A 27543-nucleotide genomic window follows, 5' to 3' on the forward strand; every position below is an offset into this window, starting at 1 on the left:
AAGATAGCTATTTAACAAGAAATTATAGTAAAGGGCAATAAACGAACTAACGGTCTTTCTAGCTGTCTTAAATTTCTCAGCGCTTCTACACATCCCATTTCAGTTGTTTCAGATCAAAACTTTCTTGTATTGTATGCAAAGCAGGTACCATTGTTTTTATTTTGTAGGGGAGAAAACCAAGGCTTCAGTGGGATAAGTGATCTTCCCACGTTCCTAAACCTAATAGGAGTGCTCTGACTTCAAGGCCAGTGTGTCCTCCACTGTGCCAGCCTGCCTGCTTTCAATCATCCCCCACTCCTGGGTGATAAATATGTGAAGCCTTGGGACACACGTGACCAGAGTGCTGGGCACTGTCACCTCTGCTGGGACAGGCTTTTACTTGAATTATAAAAAGGGATGTCTTTCCTACAAGTTTGTTCATACAAATGGATTATATATGATTTGTTTATTCATTTTGGCAATGCGATCTATGACTTCTTGACATCCTTTCAGAACAATCCAGGATGGCTCCATTGAGTGGAAACAGCTCGTTTCTCCTCGAGGGTCCACTTGGTCCTTCAAGGGTGCAGTTGGTAAGTTCGGCACTGCAATTCTCACTTCCGGTGTGCTCCTGAGAGCAGCAATTTCATTAAAGTATGTGGAATCTTATTAATTCAAGAATGACAGTTTCAGCTAATAGGAGTAAGTCACAGCACTGATCTCATTAAATACTTTACCTGTTCTACCCAAAGTAAGACCATAGGAGCAAAAATAATTAACTGCAACTTCCAAAGACTTTTAAGAATGAACATATATTTGAAAATTGTTCCCAAGAATATATATATCTCTCAAACATGCGGCCTTTGTTATCCCTAAACCAAAGTGTAATTAGACATCTATTTCTGTATCTAAGGAGCCTATCTTGAGAGAGAATATTTAGCTCATCCAAGGCGTATTTCAACCTGGAACCCAAGTTGAACCCAAACTGTAGTGACATAAAAAATAATCTTTTTTATTCAGATATAAGTGGCTTAAAATAAATTGCATATATTTAGTATGTAAAATTTGGTAAGTTTTGACATGTGTACACACCTGTGAAACCATCATCATGAGCAAGACAGTGAATGTATGCATCACTCCTAAGGTTTCCTCATGGCCCTGTGTGGTCTCCCACTTGTCCCCACACCGCCTCTCTCCAGGTAACTCTGATCCACTTTCTGTTGCTGTAGATTAGTTTGTATTTTCTTGAGTTTTATATAAATGGAATTATACAGTATGTGGTCTTTTTATTTGCTTCTTTCAGTCAGCATAATTATTTTGAGATTCATCCATGTTGCGTTTATTAATAGTTCATTTCTTTTTATTGCTGATAATATACCACTCTTTTTTATTCTATTGATTTACCTGTTGTTGGGCATTTAGGTTGTTTCCAGTTTTTGGTTATTACAAATAAGGCTGCTTTTCTTTGTAGCACATTTGTGTACAAGTCTTTGTAGAGATGTATGATTTTCTCTCGGGTATATATCTATGAGTGGTGTGCCTAATCATATAGTTGGTGTATGTAATAGGGTTTTCCAGAGGAATAGAACCAATTATATACATATATATATATGTATATATATATATATATATGCACACACACAATTATATATATGTAATGTATGTGCACATACACCCATCTATTTCTTCTAATTGGGTGGTTCTTTATGTAGTCTGAATACACGTCCTTTATCAGATATATGCTTTGCAAACATTTTCCTCCAGTCTGTGGATTGTCTTTTCATTCTATTAACAGAACTTCCAAAGAATAGAAGTTTTAAATTTTGCTCAAGTCCAATTACACTTTTATGGATTATGCTTTTGGTGCCATATCAAAGAAATTTTTACCTAACTCAGGATCACAAAGATTTTTTCCTGTGTTTTGTTTTAGAAGTGCTGATGGTTTTCAGTTTTATCTGTAAGTCTATGATCCATTTTAAGTTAATTTTTGTATATCGCCCAAAATATGAATTGATGTTTAATTTTTGCATACAGATATCCAAATGTTTCAGAACAATTGTGTTGAAAAGCTGTACCCTCCCTTTTAAACCTCCAGCACGTTGTCAAAGAGAAGCAGTAAGAGTAAATGTCCTTGTCTTGTTCTTTATCTTAAAGGGAAAGCACTCGATATTTTACTATTAAGTTTGATGTTGGCTGTAAGATTTCTTGTAGATTCTTCTTAACAAGTTGAGGAAATTTCCTTCTCAAATTTCTATTCCTAGTTTGTTGAGAGTTATTATCATGAAAGTGCTTTCAATTTGGCAAATTTTTTTGCATCTGTTGAGATAATTGTATGGATTTTGTCCTTTCTACTATTAATATGGTATATTTAATTAATTCTGGATATAGCCTTCTAGGATAACAGCTTTTGTCCCCCAATGCTTTAAAGATGTTGCTTTCCTCTCTTCTTGCTTGAATTGTTTCTGAAAAGAGATCTGCTAGGTTCCTAAATTTTTCCTACGTGTAGCACACCTTTTTTTCTCTGGCTGCTTTTAAGATTTCTCTTTATCATTGGTTTTAAGAAATTTGATTTTGATGTGCCATGGTGTATTTTTCTTAATGTTTCTTATGATTAAGATTTATTGAGCTTGTTGGATATGTGGCTTTATAGTTTTTAATCAATTAGGAAAATTTTTGCCCACTAATTTTTCAAGTATTGTTTCTATCTTTACCACTGCCAACAGACATCAACTATTAATATATTAGTCTGTTTGAAGTCATTCCACAGCATCCAATTGCTCTACTCTGTTTTTTTAAAATTATTGTTTCTCTCCATTTCATTTGGATAGTTCCTATTGCTAAGTCTTCAAATTCACTAATCTTTTCTTCTGCGATGTTTAATTTGCTGTGAATCCCTTCCAATGTATATTTCATCTCCTATGCTGTAGTTTTTATTTCTAGAAATTTGATTTGGGTCTTGTAAAAAATATTTTCCATTTTCTTTCTTGACATTTGGGAGATATGGAGCATAGTTATAATAATTACTTTAATGTTTTTGTCTGCTATTTCTAATATCTACATAAGTTCTGGTTCATTTTTGATTGACTAATTTTTCTCCTCATAATGGATTGTATTTTCTTACTTGTTTGCACATCTGGTAATCTTTGATTGTGTATCAGATGTTGTGACTTTTACCTTGTTGGTTGAGTGATGTATTTGTACACCTATAAATGTTCTTGAACTTTGTTCATGGATGCAGTTTAATTACTTGGAAACTGTCTGACTCTTTCAGGCCTTGCTTTTTTAAGCAAGATGGGAACTGTTCTCAGTTTAGGGCTAAATATTCCTCACTACTGAGGCAACACCCTTCTTTATCTTCTATCCAATTCCTAAGTGAATTATGAGGTTTCCAGTCTGGTTATTGAGAACAGGTACTGTGTGAGCACTGGATATTGTTACTTCTAATCACTTTGGGTGCTTCTTTTCCAAACTTTGAGTAATTTTCTTACACACTCTACCTAATGCTGATATACTCAAGGGGGCCCCTCTGCAGGTGTCTGGTGTTCTCCTTCCATGTAGCTCTCTCCTCTCTGGGACTGTATCCCATGAACGCTAGATGATTTGGTCTCTCTGGACTCTCACCTTCAACCCTGGAAGTCAACCTGGCTCCATCTGGATTCCCCCTTCCTGTGGTGTGGCCTGGAATCTCTCTCAAGGCATTAAGCTAGGTCAAAAATGAGAGCTCACCTCATTTGTTTCCTGTATCTCAGGGGTCACTGTCATTCATTGCCCAATATCCAGTGTCTCAAAAACCACTGTTTCATATATTTCCTCCATGTTTTCACTTGTTTCAGGAAGGAGGATAAATCTGCCAGAAGTGGAGGTCCCAAAGTATTCTTTTGAAATACTGTACCTCAATTAAACTACCCCATTGTGATACTCACAGCATCTCTGGAGAATCATTTTAGAGAGAGACGGAACTTTACAGAATATTGGATCCATCTTCCTCTTTTGCAAATGTGAAAATAGAGGAGTGTTTGAGTGGTCTGTGCAAGGCCGCAAAGTTTATGGTAGCAAAGGCAGGATCGGAACCCAGGTCTTCATATTAGAGCTGATCCTACCATGAGAAACTCTTATTAAATAGTGGAGTAATGTTAATCAATATCATTGATTGGACATGAATTCTCTTTTGGCTATGTTTTATTTTAAGGAAAACAATAGGGTTTTTTGGTCTAATAGCAGATCAAAACTTTCAATTTATCAGATTTTTAAAATACTTATTTCCAGAAGAGTCAAACGCTAAGAAAACAAGAACTTATCTAGTATATAATTATTTTTAAAAAGATAACATTTCAGGGTTTGTCTTGGGGTCAGTATACAGTCAACCCAATAATCTACATACACATCTTGGTATAATGAGAATTGATTTTTAAAGTCGTTTCAGAATCATCTTAACCTTCTGCAGCACATTGCATCTTCAAAGAAAAATGCTTTTAATACAGCTATACTGCAATTATTTTCTCACCGAGGCAGAAAAGTAAAGTAATATATTTAGGATGAGTGTTTCCCTCTTAGATTTGAGTAGTCATCTCTAGAGGAGTAACTGATGGGAAAACAATACCCCACTTATGATTTTCTCTGCTTTGGTATTAACATTGCTAATAATCCTCGCAAATCAAATTTAGACAACTCTCACTTAGAAAATACAGTAATGGTAGCATTAAAAATATAATAATTAAGGTTTTTGTTATCTTTGTTTTATTTCTTACTACAAACCAATTACAATACTAAAAGAGTGTTATTTTGAAAGTTTTTCTTATTCAGAAACCCAGGTAAATCCAATCAGGGGTGCCAATTGTACACTCAGAAGGCCTGTAAACAACCTTATCACAGAAGGATTATATAGACCAGAATCCTTTTGCATCAAAAAGAAGTTAGAAAAACATTGAGAACATTCTTAGCTTCACTATTCTTGGTAATGCAAGGCCTTAAAAATATAGAAATATGGGACATTTTGGCTGAAGTATGATTCGATGCTTTCAAACATTCTGTTTGTGTAAATCACAGCCAATCACTGACTAGTATTTGTTTAAGTGTTTCTAATGTGCTCCTGTTAGTGCTCCCACTGACTGCTTCTGAAAGCAGGGATGCTATTCTCTTTATGAAAGATGGACTTCTGATAAATCAGTCAAGTGTGAAATAAAATACCACGATTCTGCAGATCTACAACTTGATTTCATTGATAATTTGTAGACTTTGCTGTGTTTTTTCATAGCACAATTTTAAAGAAGTTTAAATAAACAAAAATGTTATTAGCATTGCATATAGTTACACTAATAAGTCTTTTAAAGCATCTATAGTAGAGCTGCATGATATGTACCTTAAACTTATGTGAATTCAACAATACATGCTCAGTCAAGGGGATAAAAGTTTCAAGAAGTAAAAATAACAATTTAGGAGGCCAAAACATGCTGTTCCCTTGGTTGGCTTAAGTTCTTTAAAGTGACAACATTTTTTTTTTTAAAAGATTTTATTTTTTTCCCTTTTCCTCCCCAAAGCCCCCCAGTACATAGTTGTATATTCTTTGTTGTGGGTCCTTCTAGTTAAAGCCCCCCAGTACATAGTTGTATATTCTTTGTTGTGGGTCCTTCTAGTTAAAGCCCCCCAGTACATAGTTGTATATTCTTTGTTGTGGGTCCTTCTAGTTGTGGCATGTGGGACGCTGCCTCAGCGTGGTTTGATGAGCAGTGCCATGTCCACGCCCAGGATTCGAACCAACGAAATACTGGGCCGCCTGCTGTGGAGCGCGCGAACTTAACCACTTGGCCACGGGGCCAGCCCCATAAAGTGACAACATTTTTAAAGTGTTGCTTCTGCAAGGTGTGCTCCTTAGGTTGTTGGAAACATTGTTGAAGTTCTTTTTTAACTTATTCTCCCAAAATCAGGTGTCTTCCAACCTCTTCACCAGGGAACCAAGGGATTTTCAAAGGATAATTTTGAGCATATGCAATCTTCTCTTTGCTTTAGTAGCTAATACCTGGATAATGTGTGTATTTGCTGTAAGTTGGATCATAAGAGTAAAAAGAAACCATGTAAAGATCAGGATATTTTCTACTCCTTTAAAATTTCCTCACAAAATAACCGTGTCTCTGAATCACAGACATCAGAGCAAACTGTAATGAAAGATTTATACTCTGCCACCAAGCAAGCACTTTGCTTAGCACATTAATTCCTTCCACCTGCAACTACTTTTAAGCAGGTGATAGTTTTTGCTTTAATTACATAAACCATGTTACAATTTTTAATGTTCACCAAAATAGTGTTAATTAGCCAAAAGCTATGATAGACTAATTGCAGAATATTTGCAGAATATATGCTGAAAGTATTAAGGTTCCCATTTTTTTCTTTTTAATCGTTCTGAATATCCAAAAGTATTAGGCCTTTGTTGGGGATAATCAACTAAAAACCTGTATAGATTATCTCATATGTACTATGAACTCTGTATATGTGGTTCCACTCTTTATTTTATTCAGATTCAACTTATCGAATATCTACCATGTGCCAACACATGGCTAGCACTTTTAGAACATTTGGAAATTACTCAGGAAATAACTGCAATGTTATGTTGTATCGGGAATTTGTCAGTGCTTTTTCTCTCTGCTATTGCTTTAGCAAAATTAGGTTTACAAAATTGCGATGACTGAAGACCAATGAGTGAGTGGACATTGGGCATCCTCTTCGCCATCTTTGTCATTGCTGTACAAAACATCCCATGGATATCTATCAAGAGCTCTCCTTCCAGAATATGTGGATTGATGGTGAGATCTGCAAAGGGAACCACCTGCTCTGGTCACGAAGATGGTGATCTAGGAGTGGAAGTGGATGTGACAGATGGGTAATGATGAAATTAGTGAAGAAACTTGGGGCTTTTAGAGGAATTATGTCCAGAAATGAGGAGGGACGGTTATATTAATTGTCTATATAGAGGCAGGAGAACAAAAACAAGCTTTTGTTGGACTTTTGTACTGGACTATTAAAAAAGGAAAGAGAACATCTAAGTCAGGAAAAGGAGCCCCCAATTTAGGGTGAAAGAAAGCTGTTTCAAATTGTCTGGAGACTGAGGTTAGAAGTGTGCCTCAGTAGGGCTCTGGTTGTGGTTAAGAATGAACCAAGTGTTGTTAAAATTCTAAAGATCCTAATAGATAGACAAAGAAACTAAATAGACAATCCACTTAAGAAGAAATACACAAAGGGAACAACATATGAAAAATATGGAGTAGCTGTTAATGCTTTCCATTAAAATTTTATTTCTGCTTCTAGGTACAAAGTATGACTGCATGTTGAGCATGGACATGGAACTTTCTTGAGCAGTGAACTGTGAGCGAAATGATGTGTGTCACTTGCAGCAGGAAGTGTTAACAGCCAGTGCTGATTCACTGAACTCGATCTTTCTTTCCGCCACTCCTGCTGGTAATATGCCAGGAAGAGTGGTTTTTCCTTGAACCTGTGTCCAAAGTCAGAATGACAGAGCCCTCATCTAACCCATGAAGAGGATCTGACGTAAGCAAGAACTAAGCTTCTGTTGATTTAAGCCTACCTAGCCTATCCTGACCAATGCTAACTTCAGTGTTAACTAGAGACAGACATATTCAAATAAGAGAATTCCTTTTCGTTGCTTCCAGAATTTGTGAAAGTAGTTGGCTTATTATTATTGAAGCAAGACACACTAAATGCAGCTAATTATACCTAAATTCAGATGATACATAAAAAAATCAGGAAAAAACTAAAAGCCTTCAAAATCTTAACCTCAAGAGAGAATTACCACAAAAACTCCTATCATCAGTAATCTCTTTAATGAATACAAGTTTTCTGTTTCAATGGTTATATTTTTTCATTTCTAGAAATTCTTTTTGGTTCTTTTCAAATTTTGCTTATTCTTTTTCATATTGTTCTTTTATTGATCTTTTTTTTTTTTTTTTTTAACTACCAGATACTGGTTGCTTCTTGGAAGGAGGGAGGATGAAAGACAGGGAGCACTTATCTGTATTAACTTAATATTTTCCTTTGCAAGTACTCTGATTCATTCTCTCTTATTATTTTATATATTTCTATTAGTTGTTGATGTTTTGCAATTTTTCTTTCTTTTTTGGCATATAGATGCGAATATATTTTGTTTGGGACTCACTGACTCTTATTTTTCATTAATTATGGAAAATGAGCAATTATCTATTTGGAATTTCTCTTCTACTTTTTACTTCCCCATTTCTGGAACTCTTATAGACAGTTTTTTTGGACTCTCTTGTTCTGTTCTCTTAACTTCTCTTTTTCATCTCTTAATCTATGTGTTCTGCTTTCTTGAGTAATTTCTTCCAGTTTTCTAATTATATCTCTGGCTGTGTCTAACCAGTTAGTTTATCTAGTCATTAAGTATTTAGCTCCTATGACTATAGTTTTTATTTCTAAGACATCTGTTGGATTTTAAATTTTTCTATTCTTTTCATAGCGATTGGTTCTTGCTTTATGGTTTTAATTTTTTCTTTGATATATTTATTATTTTTAAGTTTAATTATTTTATAGACCACTTAAGATTAACTCATCTAATAATATTACTAAAAATCTACTCTGTGGAAGACACTACTCTAGGCACTATGCATAATGAGCAAACGGGTCAAAGCCCTCTCACTCTGGGAACTTCCTTTCCGGTGAGGGAGGAGAGATGATAAAGAAAAAGAACACACATTGTGTTGGATGTGATGCTTGCTATGGAGAATAATAAGGCAGGGAAGGGGGTGTGTAACGGAATTTTAGAGTGTTAGAGAAGCCCTCTTTGAGATGATAATATTTACAGAGATTTGAAGGAGGCAAGAAAGCCAGGCACATGGGTATTTGGGAGAGGAACATTTCAAGTAGAGGGAACAGCAGAAGTGGAAAAACTCGAGGTGGGAGGATGCCTGGTGTGTTAGAGGAATAGTAAGAAGGTCACTGTGGCTGAAACCAAGTGATTTGGGGGAGAATAGTAGGAAATGAGGTCAGATAACATGGGGCTATGGGCCACTGCAAGGCCTTCACTTTTCTTTCCTCTAAAGGAAATGGGAAGCCATTGGAAGGCTTGGGTTGAGTGGCCTGACCTAACACAGGCTTAACAGCGTCGCTCTGTCTACTGTGTTGAGAAGAGATGATGACAGTCAGGAAAGGAGTAGGGGGATCACTAGGGAGGCTACCATGCTAATTCAGATGAGAGATGATGGTAGCCTGGACCAAGGTGGTGAGAAACTGCTGGACTCATTGCTGCTAGAAAATGGACATACACTGCATTTAAATGTTAATGTGCAGAGACTTGGAACCATCACTGTAAATATTGTTTATTTTTATTGAACTCCTAAGTTCTGCACATTATGCTAGAAACTGGGTACACAGGAAATTATCACCTTGAGGGAAAAGCTGAGTAGATGTACTTATGCATTTAATTTCTATTTCATGATGCTACATTCCAAAGTAATTACTTTTTTCAAATTATATTCATTTAGTACTATGAATACGAAAAAAACACTGACTCATAAAAATAAATTAGAATATGAAATAAGAACTTAATCTTTGAGCAAGACATTAGAGTTTGAGTGACTTAGTGATTCTTTTGCTTTGAGTTTCTAAATGACAAAGCTTCATGCCTAGAGGAAAGAACAAAAAACCGCTTTAAAGGCAATAATTAAGATGGTCAGAAAAATAATATCAATATTATAGCTTAGTTCTGGTCTAAAACTTGAAATAAATGATCCTGAGCATAAGGAAATTTAAAAAATTGTCGATTTATTACCACTGTAGATAAATATAAAGGTCCAATAATTTGGAGGGGAACTATTGATTCAGGCTCTAGGAGCTTTGTGGGTCAATATTCCTTTCTTCGTAAAATGAGAGTGTTGAATTAAATTTTTCTTCTAGCTTCAAGTATGGTCCCAGAACTGGCAACATTTGTCCTTTCTTGCTTCAAAAAAGAGCACGTTAAAGAGAATATTCAAGTTGACATTCACCATCCTTGGATGTTCATAAAATTCAGGGTCCGTATATGAGAACATTGGCCTATCTATCTCCTCTGGTGGACACATTTCTTCAGAACAGAAGCGTATATTTTATTGAAATTATGTTTAGCTTCAATTGATCCGTTCTTTTAAATGTAGAAATTCCAGTGACTAGTCTGTGGTAGGCAGGGTTTTTTGCTTTATAAAATCTGATCTCTCTTTTTACGCTTCCAGTGGAGACTTGCATGGATATTGACACTGAAGAGAACTTGAGTGGGGTGTGGTGCTTAACAGGAGCCAGTCTCAATGTGTCCGACTGACTCGTGGGTCCTAGTCTGAGAGGAGAGCCAATAAAGTGACATGGCAGCCAAGGAATCCCCAGCTTCCTCCTGTGGCCACTACCACTTACAAGAAGACCTTATTGTTCCACCCCTATCAGTCTTCTGCCTGATTCAGGGGGAACCAGCTTGGTTCCTTGGATACCCTAAGGCTGCTGCAAGGCCAACCTGATTCCCAATTTCACAGATGGCCACCAGCTCCCAGACCTCCTCAAGTCTTTCCCAGTGCCCCTTGCTATACTCAACCCCAACCTAAGTAACGGTTGAGATGCTCCCCAATCCTCGTAGGGGACCCAGGGTCAAGTTAGTGTCAGCATAGACCCTCACTGAGAGGTGCCTCCATCATACTCCCTAGAGTCTCCCTGGAGAAGCTGCACAGGCTGGCTAGAATAGAGAGATACATGATAGACAGACAGATAGACAGGGAAGGTTACATGGAAGGATAGATAAGCAAGAGAAGGATAGTTGATAAATAGATAGGTAGGTAGAATATCAGGAGAGGAAAACTGCTGAGTGATGGCATTCTTGACACAAAAAGAGTAAGGTGAGCCAAGATCCAGTGAGCCATAAACTGAGTAGCAGGAAGATATGAGTAAAAGTTGTAATTGCACAGGTGCTACTCCTGGGGCCCACATCATGGGGTAATGGCATTATCATGAGAAAATCCACAGGCAAATGAAGTAAACAGTAATTCAAGGCAGAGGTACATAAAATCTTGCTAGCTCCATTTTGGCAAAGTCCAGAGAGGAGTTCATGTTACGATAAGGAGGTGGTAGCAGGCAGGATAGCCTAGATGATACTGTGGTAATAATTCCCAAATATCAATGGCTAAAAAAAATAAAAATGTATTAATTGGTCACGTTCCATGTTCTTTGTATGTGTACAGGGAGTTCTAGTCTTATTTGTTACTTAGCCATTTTTGTCAGAATTGCTGGTCACCAAACAAAGGTGAGAAAGCAAGCTCTGGAGGATCTTGCATCATGAATGAAGAACTCTGGCCCAGAAATACCACACAGCATTTCCTCTTACCACTTATCTGTCAGAACAAGTCATCTGGCCCTACCTAACCACAAGGGAGCCAGAGAATGCAACCTTACCTTGTGCCTAGACGGGGGAGAAATGTTTAGTGAATGCTACTGACTACCACCATCTGCCCTTTTGGTCAACAATATTCCACCCACCGACACAATGTACTCACCCTACCCCATGTGAGACGATCAAAAAGTTTCATCTGGTCACTGAGCTCAAAGTTCAGAACGTTTAGAACCCATATGTGATCCACACCCCAAACCTCAGTGCCTGGCCCCCAGCCTGGCTGCTGGCTCCCTTCTGACCCAGAAGGGGGTGGGTCCTGGGCACCCTCCTCCCCCAGAGGGCTTTTTGGGGACTGCGGCTCCCAACCTATCTGGGATCTGCTCCTTGGCTCGCCTGGCCTTGCTGCTCTGTGGTAAAGGAGACATGGTTTAATGGATGTTGGAAAGGGAGCGTAGGTGGAATACATGTTTAAGTTGGCATATTCTGCCAGTATTTTTAAAAGATTAGTACACAGTACTTGCGAGGATTTATTGAAACAGCTACCTTAACACCTTTTAGGTGGGACACCACCTGGCAGTGCACATTAAAAATGTTTAACAAATCACTTGCAGAAATACTGTTCCTACTATTTCATAAGCATTTTAATCATTAGTTTGGAAAATAGGAGAATTTGATAGTTGTGCAAATTGTATAATATACTGTGATTCCTGCGTTCAATTGGTTAAACCTTGTTGATTATATTGCCTCACAACCAGAATTTGGAATATACATTTTCATTCCAACAGTTTTACAAAAATCCTTATTGCTCTCTCATAGCACTTTATGCTTTTCATTTATCTTCAGTAATCTGTTCCCCACTGAGACTAAACATAATATAAATCCATTATTCAATGCCTCTGGAGAAAAAATTTTTCTAGTATGTGAATTTTGCGTATATGAAACATATACTTTTAAATAATGAACTTTGTTTTTGAAATTAAAAAATATATTTAAATGTTCTGTTTCACTTATTCTGTATAACAACCTACTTCTGAACTTAGAGACTTGAAACAACCACCGTTTAATTTTTCCGCTTTTGGTTCTGTGTTTGAGCAGGCTCGGCAGGGATTTCTCATCTCTGCCCTATGTGGGTCAGCTGGGGTGGCTCGGCTGAGCTGGCCGCACCCACAAGCTGGCATGCCACTGCTGGCAACAAGGTGAGAGCTCAGCTGACTGAGGGCCTGGATGCTCCTCTTCGTGGCCTCTCCACAGGGCTAGGCTGGGCTTCTCGCTGCATGGCGACCTCGGGGTAGTCAGACTTCTCACAAAAGTACAAAAGCAGAAGCTGCCAGGTTTTCTTAAGGCTTGGACCTGGAACTGGCAGAGTGCTGTTTCTGCTGCGTTCTACTGATCAAAGCTGGTCACAGAGTCATAACAGGCTCAAGGGCAGGGGGCTACACATGGGTATGAATACCAGGAGGCCCACCAAAGAAACAGTTTACCACAGGTTCACTTCATTTCACCCAATGATTCTATCAATGGGTCTCCATTCTAAGGATATGGAAAATGGTTTGTCCACAAAGATATTGATAACGGTATTAGCAACAATGAAAACATCTTTTTTTTAAACAGACGTTATTTAATTGCATATTTTTAATACATTAATATTTTAAATAAAAATTAAATTAAAATATTTTAATTGAGATATAATTGACATGTAACCTTGTATTAGTTTTAATGAAAACGTCTTAAAAGTCCACATACAATAACGAGAGCAATTACTAACTAAGCCATAACATATCATCAGATAGAATATTTTGGGACCATTGAGAATGTTACACAGAAATTTTAATGACAAGAAAAGTAATTATGGTAAATCATTAAATGTGGGGAAAAGGATTCAAAATTGTATTTTACACTTTTATAATAGAAATTATAATATGAAACTCCTCATGCATAGGAAAAATCTGGAAATAATACATTAAAATACTGACAATAAGCCTATTACCATGGCAAGTCTATGAATGAATTTATTCTTATTCTTGGATTTTGATATTTTTCAACCTTTTCTCAACATGTATTAATTTTATAGCAGAAAATAAAATGGACTGTGTGATTTTTAAAAAGTAGATGCAACTGGGAAAGGAAGCTGAAGACCAGCTGCAAAACCAGATATACATCTAAACTTGTTTTAATGATAGTAAATAGTGACATGTAATATTTTTGGAAATATTTTGTGTTTGAAGTTCTCTTAACCTATAACTATAAAAGAAATTTTTACAGTTGTAATGCTGAATCCTGCAGGTGCTGTACCATAGAGGTCAAAGGTGGCTCAGTGGACCCTGCAAAGACTGATTTCAAAGGGTCAGGTCCCAGGAGGAGTGATTCTGATCTGGGGAGGAGTTGTGTTTGTGTGCATGAGAAGGGCAAAGAGGCCTGAGGGCAAGGAGAATTGGTCAACGTGTGGTGATATTGCCTAGAAAACAGGCTGTCGAGGGGCCACACGGAGTCGCATTTCAACTTGACCACATTTTTCAGTGTGCGGATGTTAGGGCTACAAAGGAGAAAGGAACAATTTTTTACATTTAAAGAGGTAACAGTCTTGGGAAGAGAGTTAGACAAGGTAACTAATGCAGAGTAAGATGAGTGTTGACAAAAAAATGAAAACCAGGGTTTCGTCAAATAACGTCCTGATCTTTGACTTCTAGATATGTAGGTTTTTCAGCAAAACGTTTGTCATTTTGATAAACCTAATTATTTTAACTATAAAATCTTTTTCTTTTTTTAGCATCAGACACTCAACCTCTTCTGAAGTCTCTTATTTGACCTTCTATTTTATTTGCTATTAATCAAGCTTTTCCTGGGAGATAATTTATCTATACATCTAGAAGAGATAATTTATCTATACATCTAGAAGACAAAGTATAAAAAAAAGAATGAAAGAAAGAAAAGGAAATACTCATATCTTACAAATCTGATTCATTGTTCATTACTTAATTTCTCATTCATCTCATTCAGAAGTTCTTCTATGATTTTGCAGTCTTTAATAATTGCTTTTGGCTTCTTTTTAAAAAAACCTAAAAGGAATCTAGAACTGTATAAAATAGGTTCAAATCTATAAATAAACGCTCATAACTTATCTCTAGCACAAACACTATATAAAGTGCTTTTTTCTGAATATAGAAGTGAACATGTTTTATATTATTTGAACAATAAAAAATCTAATGATAATATTCATCTGCAGTCCTTCCACCCACATTATGCTTAAATTTATTTGCCATGAATATACATAATGTGGCTGTTTATTTTAGAAAATTTGGATTATGCCATATAGTTCTGTATCCTGTTTCTTCATATATTATGACCGTTTCTGTGTTATTAAAACATTTCAGTCATATTTTTTAATGATGTGTAGCACTTTATTATATGGATGCATTATGATTCAACTACTGTACTATTTTAGCCTTTTAGAGTATTTCCAAATTTATATTTTAAATAGATGTTATTTAGTAGGAAATTTGCTTCTTTGAGATTTGTTCAAAATAGCTTTTATGTCAGGTATAAAGAACATCTTGACTCAATAAATTAAAGCCACAAGTATTTCTAAGGATTCAGGAAGACCTGAAAGGGCATGTGAACAGTGAGTGAGTGCAAATTAGTTACTGCCCTCTGGTGTTTCCAAGTTCCATTCATCCATCTCCGTAATATATTGATGAAGATCACAGAGTTTTGAATTACCAGACTGAAGTTCAAACCTGTGTTCTAACATTTACTACCACTGGCCAATTGCTCAGTCTGTCTACAGTAGAAGCATATTGAATTATTTGCCTAGCACCCTTCCACAGGGTTGTAATGGACACCCCAAACACATTTGATATGACCCAACTCCTTGACCATAGTTCTTTAGACCAGTAGATACTATCCCAGGCCTACGAGTTTGTTTTTCTTCTTTCAGATATTTGTAGCAGGTTCAGTCTTTCTCTAGGTGGCTGGACCATAAATGTACACTCAGGAGCGGTGGCAGCCATGTTTTTCCCTGTGTGGATGGAGATGTAAAAGGTAGACATTTGTTGTGAACTAGGTCCAGAGAGAGTAATGAAGATGATGGATAGAGAGACCTGTTCTAGTTCATTCCCAATGCCTACCTACATTCTTGTCAGGAGATGAGTCTGGGAGGCTCTGGAGAAGCATTCATTCCCTGCTTTCTGGTAGCATAGCTGAAAGCTGGCTTAGTAGGTCCGAGTTAGGACAACCGAAGAGCATGCCCATACCAGCTGCTGGGCTCTGAGTCTCTCCCTTTCTAACCAGGCCGTTTCTGTGCCTGAATCTTCCAGAATTACATAGTCACATGGACGTTTCCTCACCTCTGACCCTGTAAATGTGTAGAGCATTATGGGGGCACGCTCCTCACTAATGGAACCCCGGCCTTGGTGCATGCAGACCCTCTATACCCTGCTTAACCTGTGGGATGCTGAGATCTGGGGGGATTGCTCCCTCTCTGCTGCTTCTCCGCTTCTAAAGTTTTCCTTGGCTATCCTTATTTTTAACTGCACTGTTCAGTGCTAGTGGTTTGTATTCACGTCTCCTTCATGACAATTTATTACTTTGAAATAAGGGAATCTATTATAAATAAATCCTTTTTTGTACCCTTAAGTTGATTCAAGTTGAGTTTCTGTTATTGGTAAATTTAAGGGTCATAACTACATTACTGTAACCTCTCTAAGCCACACTTATCGCTTTTTAAAAATGGGGCAAACAATGCCAATTGAGACAAGAAATGTAAGACGATTGTTACAAAAAATAAGTTCAATGAATTTAAACTGAATACTTCTTGAAGGATCAATATTATAAAAATAGGCAAATGATTGAAGGATCTTGGAAATAACTTTACTAATAAGTAAATAACTTTAATAAATTACTTTCTACTCCTGTTCAATTTGGTTTAGTGACTGGCCAGTTCCAGTACCATACAAAGATTTGCAAAATCTCTTTCACTTTTTATCTTTAAGTCTGTGATATTTGACCTTTTCCTCTCACCATTTATCCTGCTTTCTCAGTCTTACTTTTCCACTAGTTTTAATTTCCAACTCATTTGTTGTCATCTATTTATTACTGTATTTTTTTGATATTTGTTCATTTCACTCAACCTCAAATCTCCTTATTTTTCTTCTAACCTTACAGGCTTTGTACAGTTAGGATGCCTTTGGCTACAAGTAGCTACGCCTCCTCCACAACTCAGATTCAACTTTATTATATCGCATAAGATGAAGTCTGTAGGTATGATGAGTCTATAGCTGGTTAAGTTAGAATCTGAACAACATGCCTGGGCGCCAAATCCTTCCCACCTTGCCTCTCCGCCCTCTTCAGCCCATTGGCTTTGTCCTGAAGCTATCATCCCTTATGATCACAGACAGTGGCTGCTGTTCTGGTTGCCACATCACAAAACAACATCCAGACAAAAAAGAGGGCTTTTCTTCATTTGTGTGTTTTTATAACCAATGAATCCTTTCCTACAAGCCCCCAGAGACTTTTCCTCATGTCCCAATAGCAAGCATCGCACAACACAACAATTCATAACCCAACTGTTAGCGAGGGGAATAGGATTAATGTTACTGGCTTCAGAAGTAAAATGCATAATTTTACATTAATGAAAAGCAGCATGGGACTCCTGTGGGAACGAAGAGGACAAGGTGGAAACAAAAGATGTACAGAACTTTGAATCCCTCAGATGCTGTGATGCTGACCCAAACAAAGCAACACAATCTCACAGTCCTTCAATTGGGCTCTCAATGTTCTTACACGATTATGTGAGTTTTTTGGCTCAGGTTTAAATACTGATTCTGTTAATTACTGCTTTATGATATGGGTAATTAACTCAGTTTCCATATCTGGAAATAGGGACAATGAGCACACCATATTCATAACATTGTTTTGAATATTAAGTGAGTCAGTATAAGGAAAGCATTTAGAAGGGTGCCTGGCTGTAGGAAGCAATCAATACGTTGTACATATACACACACATACATGCATGAAACCACATTTGTTTATTTATCTATTCATATTTATATAAGTTGAACAGCATAGCAGAAGAATAAAGATGTTGTCAAGGTATTGTTACAGTCTTGCTGAATCCTCATTCATGCTTAGATCAAGTTCCCTGGAAACAGACTCTCAGATTTGTTTCCAGGAGATTTGTTGGGAATTGCTCTCAGAAACGACCCCTGTGAGGGGGTAATGGAGGCAGGATTGGGCAAAGGGGGATGTTGGGCTGAAATGAAGTTGCCTTAAAAGCCTCATGTGATCCTGTGGGGAACTCTGGAACTGGGGTAGCCCTTCTGAATTGTCCCAGATTGAGGCAAGGAGGCCTGGCCTTTGTGTCCCTCATATTGCAGAATCATTCATTCAGACTGCAGGGTCAGGTGTGTAATTGGAGATGAGGCAGCTTCCTTTGGTGAGGGCAATTTCTAGAGAAGGATGCAGTTATCAGCCAACACTACTAGCAGCTGGTGATTCAAAGAGTGCCTCCGTCCTGAGAGGCCAGGGTTCTGGGCAGCCGTCCACAGCATCAACTCCGGAAAATAATTGCTGTCACTGTGTGGATAGAATGAAAGACTACAGCACAAAGCTAATGGCATAGGATAAATTGCCTGAGCTTCTAACTCTAAGCCTTCCAGCTACAGTGAAAAATCAGCCTCTAGTCATGTGGTATTCATGAGTGACCCCAGAACAGTTGGGCCGACATGGTGATGGGGAGACCATGGGTTACCACCTGCCTATTACACATGGCTGCGGACTGGAAACTTCGAGAGAGGCAGAATGCCTTGGTTTGGTGCAAAGGAAGCCTTAACATTCTTAGGAAGCTTTAAATCACCGTTAAGAGAGACTGTAAATGAAGAGATGTCACAGCACAATAGACTTTATCTTCAAAAGTCAAAATTTAGATTATTATTGTCGTTAACTATTGAGATTAAATCTTGAATTTTACCTTGAATGCTAATGTCTGTTCCGTGTCTAGAACACTCTTTTTAACTCAAATCCTTACTTCCTACCTGGCTTTCTCAGAACTTAGATCTTGTGAATGTTAAAGATGTTATGTGTGCAAGGATATATTGAAACCACAAGGGCATACTTTATGTTGATAAATAGAAGCAATTTTGCACTTGTGCAATGGAAGGCCTCCATTAAGTAGGTAATAAATATTTGCAATACTAAAAGAAATTGATGGAAAAGCAGCAACTTTCTGCTTCTTGAGTTGCATAGCTGATTACTGAGTTCATTACTATAATGCACAAAACTTATGTGGAAGTCAAAGCTGAACGGTGTGCTTGGAACTTCCCTTCATGTTTGCTGGCTTTCCATATTTAAATTTTGAGAAGTACCTGGTGGAATAGCCTCAAGAAGGATAAAGTGAAGAGAATTAATCTTATTGGAATAAAACAAATGAGTTGAAGGGGTAAAAAAATTGACTATCGAGGAGGTGGAGCAGAGAGGGGAAGGTGACAAATGCTCAGACTTTTGTTAGAACTCTTTCTCTGCAAACTTGGAGAAGCACTATGGTGTGGGAGAAAGGATTAGATACGTCAAGAAGACAGAGGACTTGGATCCTGAAGAAGTTCTTTCACCTGGTAAATGTGTGATCTTGGGTAAATAATGTCAACACTGGAAACCACAGATTCATCAACTGACAAAGTGACGTGACTAGTGTAAGGTGGGATATGTGGTCACTGAGATTCCACCCTCAGTGGAGTGAGGCTCTGGCTGGTTCTTTAGATCATCCAATAATTTTTTAATGGTAAATATATTTGTAAATTGCTATGCTTTTTGGAGACGCTAGAGATGTGAAAGAATACTGGAATAACTAAAGTTTAAAAGATTGTTTTGTTGATTAAAAAATGTGTCCAGCAACTTTTAGAGACAGTTCTCATATAATTTCACTGATGTTGTGCAGAAAATTTTTATTTAAATTTAGTAAAGGATTCCAATTTGATTCAAAGTTGAATCAATTAATTGAATGTGAAGATGTTTGGGCCTTCCTGGGAACAGGTAGTGAGGGTTTTCTAGGAAAATTGTTGCGCATGAGGGGTGAAGGTGCTTCTTGGGATGGGTCTGAACTTTAGGGAAAGAGACTCAGTCATGGTAAGCTTGGTCCAATAACTGAAAAGTTAAAAGGATGAGCAAATTCTGAATAAAGAACCTGAAATTTAGATTTATCTCTGGACCACATCTGAGTCCTAGAGAAGAGAGGGAGGCTACAAGTTAAAAATCACAAAACCCAAACATCGTAAGTAGTGGGGCAGCAGGCAGCAGGTGTTACCATACCTGGGGGCATGGGAAGGAAATCCTGGGCACTCCCAGTGGGTGAGTAACTCCTGAGGTTGTTTTGGGAGACTTGAAAGCACATCGAAGGAATCTGGATCAAGCGAGTGGTATCTCACAAGATACATCCCTGAGGAAAGGCAAGACATGTTTTGGGAGTTCCCAGAAATAAATAAGTCTGTGAGTGGAGGCTCACAGCAACAAATAGGGATGAGAGTGGGAGAAAACCCCGTTTGCTACTGTTAAAGTCACTCCAGTTTAACTCCGTGTGGTGGCAGATATATCTTTTTCCAAACCAGTTTCCTGATTTTTTTTTGAGACATGACTGACAACATTTTCTAGTCTCTCTTGCATTGGTGCGTTGGTGTGGCCACAGGACTGAGTTCTGACAAATGGAATATGGATAGAAGTGATGTGCACCCCTTCTCTACATGGCCCGTAGGAACCTTCCTTCGTGATCAGTCCTCCTTCCCTTTCTGGCTGATTGATTGGAGACAACCTCTTGGCTCCACTCCCCAGAGCAACCTAGGGAACCGCATGTTGAAGGCAGCAGACCCACAAGATGGGAGAAGTCTTCTGGAGAGCATCTCTGTCCCCCCACAAGCTCTTCCCTCCCACCCTCCGCCTTCTCACCTCCACACAAAATGCAAGAGTGAACTGTCAGTTGAGCGAGAAATAATTGTGTTGTTTCTAATTTATGTCATTTCATTGTGTTAAATCAATGAGATTTCAAGTCTTATCTGATATGGCAGCTAGCAAACATCTCATTAATAAATGTGCCTGTTTTTTGGGGGGCTTGGGCAAACAGGTGACATAGCTAACTATATACCAATTGTTTGTGGGTATTTTTTTCTTTCCTTCTTTTATCTATCTTTTGTATGCATATTTTTTTATTTTTAAGGAGTCCCCAAGAAAGAAATTCTTTTTTTTTTTTTAAGATTTTATTTTTTTCCTTTTTCTCCCCAAAGCCCCCCTGGTACATAGTTGTATATTCTTCCTTGTGGGCCCTTCTAGTTGTGGCATGTGGGATGCTGCCTCAGTGTGGTTTGATGAGCAGTGCCATGTCCGCGCCCAGGATTCAAACCAACAAAACACTGGGCCGCCTGCAGTGGAGCACGCGAACTTAACCACTCCACCACGGGGCCAGCCCCAAGAATGAAATTCTTAAGATCACAAACTAGAGACCAATGGACTGGATCAGGGCACAGACATTTCTTTGTTTGGTCTCTGCAGTAATTAAATACAGCCATCTACCGCACAAGACACTTCAGTAAACAACAGACCACCAATGATGGTGGTCCCCTAAGATTAGTACCATATAGCCCAGATGAGTAGCAGACTGTACCATCTAGGTTTGTGTAAGTATGCTCAATGATGTTTGCAGCATGATGAAATTGCCTAAGGATGAATTTCTCAGAATGTATAGTCTCTGTTAAACAATGCATAACTGTATTGTCTAGATTCATTGTCAACACACACGTACACACATGCACATATGTGCATACACATATACATACTAGATCTAGCTTCTCTGAAAAAAGCAGAGTGTTCCATATTACTATGGATGGCAACTATTGGCTGGCTGAGTGGAGGCTGCCACTGTCAATGAAGCATGAGAGCTCCAGTTGCCACCATCCCCACCTCTCCTAAATGTATCATGGGCAGCCCACCTCCATTTATGTTTTCTGCCAGATTTCTGGAACCTTAGGATGTATTCATCCTTTTCTTTGGAAAAAGTACTTATTCTTTCTGAGAGGTATTCTTTGGTTAGTTTGTTTCTCGAAGTGCTTTCTGCCAACACCACCTCAAATGTCATTCCAAGCTCCACAGGGCAGGACGGGGTGCTCTTCCTCCTTCTGTTCATCGTAGCATCTGCAGTACTAATGGACACAGAATCAGCACTTTGCCTGGATCGTTTAATTCCTCAACCCTCTACCCGACCTCCTGCTTGGGGGATTTTTTGCCTCTCCAAAATGACCACAGCAGAGATTTCCTGCTGCGTTTCTCTCTAATCAATTAGAAACCCTTTTTCAGATACAGGATGTACAGGACTATGGGTGTCAAGATGATGGAGCCACCAAGAATTGTTACCCTTGCCCAGGAACATGGAACTATCAATTACTGCAGACCATGCCCCACTGCGCTAACGCTGAGAACAGCATAATGAAGCTCCATGGAGAAACTGAGAGAAAGAACACCCTACCATTAGCTCTTCATACAGACTAGGGCAGGAAAGGGCAAACTGGAGCACAGATAAAGATTTCCATTAAGGGTAACTGGGGTGGTGAAAAGTATTTCTTTAAAAGTTTTGCTAATAGCCAAGAAATGGAAGCAACCTAAGTGTCCATTGATAGAGGAATAGATAAAGAAGATGTGGTGTACACACACACACACACACACACACGGGAATATTACTCTGCCATAAAAAAAGAATGAAATCTTGCCATTTACAACAACATGAAGGGACCTAAAGGGTATCATGCTAAGTGAAATAAGATAAAGAAAGATAGCTACCAGATGATCTCATTTATATATCTAATCTAAGAAACAAAACAAACACAACAAAACAGAAACAGACTCATAGATAAAGGAAACAAACTAGTGGTTACCCGAAGGAGCAGGGGGTTGAGGGAGTGGGTGAAATAGGGGAAGAGGATTAAGAGGTACAAACTTCCATTTATAAAATAAATATGTCTTGGGAACGTAAAGTACAGCATAGGGAATATAGTTAATAATATAGTAACTTTGTATGGTGATATATGGTAACTGGACTTACTGTGGTGATCATTTCATAATATATATAAATATTGAATCGCTATGATGTACACCTAAGACTAATAGGATCTTGTATGCCAATTTTACTTCAATTAAAAAAAATGTTCCTGAGGAAAAAGTATAACTTGTCTTAAAAAGAAGCACTTGGAATGATTAAATTGGATACTACGTAAGTAACATGCTTTAAAAGCAACACTTCATGGGAACAGTGTGGTGTTCTTTATGGCCCAAGAATTCTGAGGAAATGGTTTAAATTCAATTATTTTCATTTTTGTTTACTTTTTAAAGAGTCATAATAGGATGGTCCCTTTTCCTCATAGCTCTCTTCTCATGACCTTACTCAAATCTAAGTTTCCTTCCTCTGAGTCTAAATGAATGGCTTAGATCTGTATTAAGTCAAGGCCAGTGAGAGAATTGGGCACTATTTAACTAAAGTAATTTCAAATTCTGGAAAAGTTCTGCTTGAGTTTTTTCCTTTTCCATCTAGCATGCTAATCCCCATCTGGCTTCAGTGGCTGCATCTACCCTTAAAATGACCCTTCTCTGTCTCAAGCCAGAGAGGTTCTGCTCTCAATGACTTTGCAGGATCAAATCTCTCTTGTGTCGCCATCTTGGCTGATGTGATTTTCCATGAGTAATATTAAAATTCACAGAGGTACTTTTCCTTTTTCTTTCGACCAGCTGAGTAATTCAACTTTCATTTTCTCTTTCTGGATATTTAAAGGCCAGCCTTCAGAGCAATTTCAGCCATTCAATCACTGGGGAGGCCAATCTCTTGAGACTATTTGCAGGCCTGGTTCTTTGAGTGCGAGCTTGCTCCGCCAGCCACGACCCTACACTGCAGGTGGGATTTGTTGAGACAAGGTCATTCTTAGAACGTATAATGAATATCACTGGGTCAGTCTCACTGACTTGTGAGGCTATTTCCGGTACCCATTGGGCACTAATTGGGGCTTTTACTGAGTTGCTACTATTACCGATTTGGTAAATCTCAAGTATTAACCAAACGACTTCTGACACATTCCAACCTATGACTTTCTTTCCTTTTAGTTGTGTGCAGAAATAGAAAGAACACTTATTTCACAAGCACTATAATGAGGGCTTGTGGGCAATGGGAAGAGGTTAGATGATTCTCTGGTAGCTGAGGAATTGGATGACAATTTCCTGCTGCTAGAGAAGACAGGTGACACATTAGGGGGAGGAAAACAACTCTGACTACATTTCTCATACTATTTTTGGAAATAAACAAATGTGGAATTTGGATACAAGCTAATTTATATATATTTATACTGGTGTACATATGTTCCTATTTTGTGCATGTTTTGTGGAATCTGTCTCATTATTTTGTAATCACAGCTTATATGCATAACCATAACACAAAACTTTCTATAATCGATTAACAATAAATAAAATCCTATATAGGGCAAATGAATCTGACAGTCCATCCAGTGTTTAGTGTATGGTCATGTATGAAATCCTACATGCCTGTGAAATGTGAAATTTGGATTTGTATATACTTTGTTCTAGGTCTGGAAAAAAAAGTATTTCATCACTTTAAGCATGTTTCTCAGAGTTTGTCTTTCCTGATCAGGATCCCTGATTATTAGTAAAATTCAGGTGTTTGAAAATGATTGCTGGAATGCTTGCAATTCTGAAAAGGCAGGATAGGAAGTCTCTGGGAAGCAAAGAGGCTTCTGAGTAATATGATCATCAAAGAGAGTAAAACTCACTGTTGTCTGGCTTATGTGAATAATACGAACATCATTGGTCATGGAGGCAGCCATAGAGTGAAACAGCAGTTGCAAAGAGATTTTCCTCCTTTTCCTTGGAATCCATGCATATTTGGTAACTATATTTTTTAAAGCAATAAGTGGACCATGTAACATGATTTGAATGTTCCTTAAGGATCTGTCTTTGGTAGAATAATTTTAAGCGTAATGGTAGACAAACTTAAATTCAGGTCTCAGAAAAGCTAAAGTGCATTCTTATTTTGAATTTCACTCAATTTATACTCTAGTGAGAGTATGAATGTGAGCCATGAAAGTACGATCTCACTGATGAATTAATATTAGCTGATGAGAGAGCCCTGATGGGCACTGCTATGTGCATTTTTATTTTTGGTATAGATCTTCTAGGCTCAGTCCCTTTATTTTCGTTGTTTTCCCCAGAGAAAGTATAATAGTAAGAATTTCAATCCTGGTAGGAAAGGAGGCTTACGCTAGGGATAAAATAGGAAAGCAAATTAGAGAAAGGAGGCTCCAGGAAGTCATACACATACTTCCTGTTCAGGCTGGTAAGAGGCGAAATCAGTCATTGGGTGACATTTTTCAGCTACTAAGTCTGAGTTCAGCAGTATATGGTATTGATGGAAAGGCATCTTTTAGCCCAGGTTAACTAATAACCATAACAACAGTAATAGTAAATGTCACTTATTAAATGCACACTATGTGCCAGACATTGCTAATCAATTGCTCCCTGTGGACTATCTTATTTAGCCCTTAGAACATCCATACGATGAGGAACCATTATCTTATTGTATAAGAAAACAGCTTGAGAGAGATTACTCCATTTCATTTTTCTGAGGTAAACATTTTTTTTTGTTTTTACATTTTATTTTCTTAGATATCATGCCACATCTCAAAATGGATGGAGCCAGCTAGCAGTCATGACAGTTGTCATTGTCTGCTTGGTCATAAGCATCAAGAGTGCCAGGATGAAAACTTGCAGAATGTTCACCAAGTATTTGAAGAAAATCCCAGAGGCAGCAGTGAGATTTAACCTCCATAAACCGAATGGCTGTGGGGATGGTAAGAAAGGAGGTACATCAGACTAGTTTAGCATCATTCCCAAACTTGGAGTTAAAAGGAGGCTGGCCCTGCAGAACTGTAAGGCTAGCACCTGCGTCTCTACTTCTCTGTGGATTTCTTCACAAAGTGCTGCACTGTCCACGCTCTTGATGGACACTGGATGATACAGTGTGGGCAAATGTGGACATCCGTCACTCTGAGTCTAATGTGATTCAGAAGAGTCAGATTCTACGTGTGAACAAGCTTTAGAAATACCTTAACCGATTTCTTTCACACATATTTTCCTTTTAACATATACACAGAAGTACTCTATGATAAAAATCTATCGCTAATTAAATTTAGATAGGTTCTTTCATTAATTCTAAGATAAAATGTTTAACAGATAAAAAGCATTGTGTTATAGTCTACAATCACTAGTGTCTTCAATTCAGTACAATACAGCAAAAGATAGAGATATAGCTTTGTCTGGCTCCAAAGACCAAGTTCAGAACATCAGGCTGTAATGTGTTCACTAATATTATTTTTAAAATTCCTTTGTTGCAGACAAGCATGGCAAAATCAATAACCTCTCTTTGGTGAATACATCCTGAGACAGAAAAGTAATAACAATACTAATTGTTGTTAAAATGCCATGTTAAATTCATGTTGCACCTTACAGTCTGCATAGCTCTTTCACTAAATTAGCTTGTTGACTCCTTACAACAATGCTATGAGGTAGGAATTGTTATTATCCCCTCACTTCATGTCACAACAGAGTACCAGATCAATCCTCACATACACTTGCTGACTTATGGTGGATTCTTTGTGAAAAGGACTCTGAGTGGAAATGTTTGTACAGGAAGTTTGTTTGTGACTGCTCCCAGGAGCAACATCCTTTGGGGATGGACGGGAGTAGGAATGGGCAGAGTGACAAGTTGGGCTGCAATGCAGTTGTAATTGTAATAAAAGCTCAGGTGACCCCAGGGAGAGCTCTGGAGTTGGGATGGCCATTCAGAGTTGTCCTCAGTTGAGGCAAGGGGACTGGTCTTTGTATCCCTGCATCAACCAGCCATTGGGTATGGCTGTTCCCAGAAAGGGGATGTAATTTTGGGTAAGGCTGCTACCTTGAGTCGATAGAAATTTCTGAGGAGGGTCTCAGCTATGAGCCATCAGCTATCAGCACTTCGGGTAGCTGGCAACATGGGCATTGGTTCTGATGGGGGATCTGGGTAGGACACCACAGCATCCACCAAAACCTACTTCTGGTGCCACTCAGATCCACTTGCTTTATATAGTCAGGCCACCCCATCTAAGAACAGCTCCTCTGTCATTCTGGTGGGTCTCTTTTCTTGGGGAAACTTACAAGGGGGAGAATAGTCAGATAAACCCAGTCCTCTGTTTCTGCAGCTAGTTTCAGGCTACACTGATACTCTCTATCTCCACCTTTCCTACCCATTCCCTTCACCCTTGGCTAGGACTTCTTCTGGTCTAGGTGGCGTGGTGGGGTGACAGATTTTTATCCCTGAGGGGTCTGAGCCCCTGGCCACCATGCCTGTCTCAGGCTGTGGCTGCTGTACTTATCCATATGCTATCAACACTGGGCAGGGGAGCACCGGGATACACTCCAGAGGACCAGCTGGGTGTCAGACATCTGCCCCTATTGTGTAACAGCAGTTTTATTTCCTCTTGATGATCATAGTCTGTCACCTATGCCAGGATGGTGACTCCTTTCCTTCCTTGCTGGTCTCTTGGCTTGAGGACCACAAAGTGACTGGGTGGCAGATATAGCTGAGAGTTTAATGAGACCCTACTGTGTCCCCTGGTAGAAGGATTCCCCTTCCAGCAATCAACACTTGAATTCACAGAGCCTGGAGTTTTAGGAGTGGGAAATAAAAATTCTCTGAGTGAGCTACTTGAAGTAATGGAAAGCAAAGACATCCTGATTCTATCTTTTGTTTCTGTAACAGAATCTCCTCCCATCCATCCTAGCATACAGAGGACAGCCATCACTTATCTTCTCAATGATAACGGTGCACCTCTCACTAAGAGTTCATATTGCTGGGAAAATGGAACTCAAAGACAATGGCCACTGTGGACCAAATAAAGAGGTTTAAAATCTCTGCGAGTTTAGAAGTTATGAAAACTTTGCTTTTTTAAAAAAAGGTGAGGATATTTTGACATCTGAATACTGGGAAAATGTAAATATATAAAGTACTTTTTTTGTGTTACTTCTACAGGTCTGAATGATTTTGTCTAACTCAGGAGTCCATAAACAATAGCCCATGGGCCAATTTTAGTCTATTATCTGTTTTTGTAAAGAAAGTTTTATTGGAACACGGT

The 27543-nt window shown here is 38.4% G+C and overlaps 1 long non-coding RNA gene across 1 annotated transcript; it reads left to right on the top strand.

Annotated features, from left to right (window-relative positions):
- Positions 1 to 333: 333 nt before the first annotated feature.
- Positions 334 to 27543, top strand: LOC138918401 (uncharacterized). Its single transcript, XR_011427771.1, has 5 exons — positions 334 to 572; positions 6631 to 6776; positions 7279 to 7518; positions 23142 to 23261; positions 25040 to 27543. It is a non-coding gene; the product is annotated as an uncharacterized lncRNA (long non-coding RNA).

The sequence above is a fragment of the Equus caballus genome, chromosome 17 (assembly GCF_041296265.1).
Source record: "Equus caballus isolate H_3958 breed thoroughbred chromosome 17, TB-T2T, whole genome shotgun sequence".
Classification (NCBI taxonomy): Eukaryota; Metazoa; Chordata; class Mammalia; order Perissodactyla; family Equidae; genus Equus; species Equus caballus.